Raw genomic sequence first — 3,751 nt, 5'->3', positions numbered from 1 at the left:
GTCTGGCTCTAGGTGGGTGACCACACCATCGTGGCCATCTGGGTCATTGAGACCTTCTGTGTACAGTTCTGTGTATTCTTGACACCTCTTTGTAATCTCTTCTCCTCCTTTAAGTCCTTTCAGTTTATTAAAAATACCAACATATGGATACTAAACAACACAATTCTGAATAACCAATAAATCATGGAAGAAATCAAAAAGGAAATTGAAATATGCATAGAAACAAATGAAAATGAAAACACAACAATGCAAAACCTATGGGATTCAGTAAAAACGGTGCTAAGGGGAAGGTACATAGCAATACAAACTTGCCTCAAGAAACAGGAGAAAAATCAAATAAATAACCTAATTTTACACGTAAAACAGCTAAAAAAAGAAGAAATGAAGAACCCGAGGGTTAGTAGAAGGAAAGAAATTATAAAAATTAGAGCAGAAATAAGTGAAAAAGAAACAAAGGAGACCATAGCAAAAATCAACCAAACTAAAAGCTGGTTTTTTAAGAAGATAAATAAAATAGACAAACCATTAGCCAGACTCATCAAGAAAAAAAGAGAGAAGATCCAATCAACAAAATCAGAAATGAAGATGGAGAAATCACAACAGACAACACAGAAATATAAAGGATCATAAGAGACTACTGTCAGCAACTATATGCCAATAAAATGAACAACTTGGAAGAAATGAGTGAAATTTTTGAAAAGTATAACTTTCCAAAACTGAACCAGGAAGAAATAGAAAATCTTGACAAACCCATCACAAGCACAGAAATCAACACTGTAATCAAAAATCTTCCAACAAACAAAAGCCCAGGATCAGATGGCTTCACAGGTGAATTCTACCAAAAACTTAGAGAAGAGCTAACACCTATCCTCTTCAAACTCTTCCAGAAAATTACAGAGGAAGGTAAACTCTAAAACTCATTCTATGAGGCCACCATCACCCTAATAACAAAACCAGACAAAGATGCCACACACAAAAAGAAAAATACAGGCCAATAACCCTGATGAACATAGATGCAAAAATCCTTAACAAAATTCTAACAAACAGAATCCAACAGCATATTAAAAAGATCATACATCATGACCAAGTGGGTTTTATCCCAGGAATGTAAGGATTCTTCAATATTCGCAAATCAATCAGTGTGATACCCCACATTAACAAATTGAAAGATAAAAAACATACGATTATCTCAATAGATGCAGAGAAAGCCTTTGACAAAATTCAACGCCCATCTATGACAAAAACTCTCCAGAAAGCAAGCATAGAGGAACATCAGTTCAGTACAGTTCAGTCGCTCAGTCATGTCCAAGTCTTTGCAACCCCAGGGACTGTAGCACATCAGGCCTCCCTGTCCATCACCAACTCCTGGAGTTTACTCAAACTCATGTCCATTGAGTAGGTGATGCCATCCAACCATCTCATCCTCTGTCGTCCCCTTCTCCTTCCACCTTCAATCTTTCCCAGCATCAGGGTCTTTTCACATGAGTCAGTTCTTCACATCAGGTGGCCAAAGTATTGGAGTTTCAGCTTCAGCGTCAGTCCTTCCAATGAATATTCAGGACTGATCTCCTTTAGGATGGACTGGTTGGATCTCCTTGCAGTCCAAGGGACTCCCAAGAGTCTTCTCCAACACCACAGTTCCAAAACATCAATTCTTCAGTGCTCAGCTTTCTTTATAGTCCAACTCTCACATCAATACATGACTACTGGAAAAACCATAGCTTTGACTATACTAACCTTTGTTGGAAAGTAATGTTTCGGCTTTTTAATACACTGTGTAGGTTGGTCATAACTTTATAGAGGTCATAGAAGAACATACCTCAACATAATAAAAGCCATGTATGATAAACCCACAGCAAACATTATCCTCAGTGGTGAAAAATTGAAAGCATTTCCCCTAAATTCAAGAACAAGACAAGGGTGCCCACTCTCACCACTACTATTCAACATAGTTTTGGAAGTTTTAGCCACAGCAATCAGAGGGGGAAAAAAGAAATAAAAGAAATCCAGATTGGAAAAGAAGAAATAAAACTCTCACTGTTTGCAAATGACATGATCCTCTACATAGAAAACCCTAAAGACACCACCAGAAAATTACTAGAGCTGATCAATGAATATAGTAAGTTTGCAGGATATAAAATTAATACACAGAAATCCCTTGCATTCCTATACACTAGCAATGAGAAAACAGAGAAATTAAGGAAACAATTCCATTCACCATTGTGATGAAAAAAATAAAATACTTAGGAATAAATCTACCTAAATAAACAAAAGACCTATATATAGAAAACTATAAAGCACTGGTGAAAGAAATCAAAGATGACATAAATAGATGGAGGAATACACCATGTTTATGGATAGGAAGAATCCGTCTTTGAGGAAGCCTGTGAGATGCAGCTTTTTAGCTTACATGTATTGCTGGCCCCAACAAAATCATAGTTTGTTAACAAGGAAGAAGGAAAGAGAAGATCTCATGGGGGCAACTCTAACTAGTTGTGGCAAAAAAGAATTTATCCCCTGCGGAACTGTTAGAAGGGCTATAGAAGAAGCTCTAGGCAAAGCTCTCAGAAACACTGCTGCTTAATTGGTCTCAATAACCTCAGAAACACTGCATCTATTGCCATCCATGGCAGGGAAAACATGACCTCTGCCCAGCACGTTCCTCATGTCACTTGCAAAATAAAAGCCTGCTATGGAAGCACCTTATTGGTGAGAACCATATCACAGGCTTGCAAGGGATGTTGGGAAATGTAGTTTAAGAAAATTATCTAAAGGAGATGGGATTCATAGTAAGTGGTAAGTAAGCATATTTCATTGATTCTAAGACAGGCTTTTTTTTTTTTTTTTTTACATTTTCATGTTTCTAAAATGAGCATGCTTTTGACAGTGCTGCTGTTGGTGCTCTGCCAGTTTTATGAGGTAGTTGTTGTTATTTATACATACATGAAACCCTCTTAGAAAGTATATTGACAGGGTGCAGACAGGGTTATCAGTAGTTTGGAAGGAAATCCTGGATCCAACACTGAAGCACTCTTTATAAATGCTGTTGTACCAAAGAATTGCATGGGGTGCAAAACTAGCAACACATACTTCTGAGTTGAAAAGGGACTAATAAAACTCTATACTAAATAGAATGAACATCTAGAAATGTTATAATTTATTTTGCTTTTCTGCGTTTTCCTAAGAGATTTACACCTAAATAAATGTAAATTATATGTTTCAATAAGAACAAAATAAGAACATCTAAATGATAAGGGGGAAAAAATGTATTGACTCAGTTGCACCACTCTCAGGAATTGAGCCTAAGGAAATCATTTAAATGAAAAAAATATATATCTGTAAATAAAGAAGTTTGCTCACAGCATTGTTGCTTATAAGGGTAAAAACCCTGATAGCAACTTACATTTTCATCACAAAAGCTACTAATATCTGTTGAAACTTTACTATGTGCTAGGCCCTCTACATATATTATGTCATTTAATTCTCACAACAGCCATGTGAGGTAGACACTAATCTTATCCCTATTTTAGGTATGAGGCACAAACATGTGATAAGCTGTCCAAGGTCAAACATCTAGTAGGTGGTGAAATCAGGACTTAAACTCTGGTCTGTGGGTTTATATAGATACAAATCTGTGTTATGTAACTATTAGAAAAGGAAGTATGTTGCAATAAAATATATATATATATACTGCACTGTTCTAAGCAAGAACCCAAGAATCTGCAAGTATCTAAAAATGTTGTATTAAAAT

This window comes from Bos grunniens, chromosome X (genome assembly GCF_055505025.1).
Source record: "Bos grunniens cultivar Pamir isolate PY7600 chromosome X, Bosgru_T2T1.0, whole genome shotgun sequence".
Classification (NCBI taxonomy): Eukaryota; Metazoa; Chordata; class Mammalia; order Artiodactyla; family Bovidae; genus Bos; species Bos grunniens.
The sequence above is the reverse complement of the archived record's forward strand: the minus strand, read 5'-3'. Positions refer to the sequence as shown.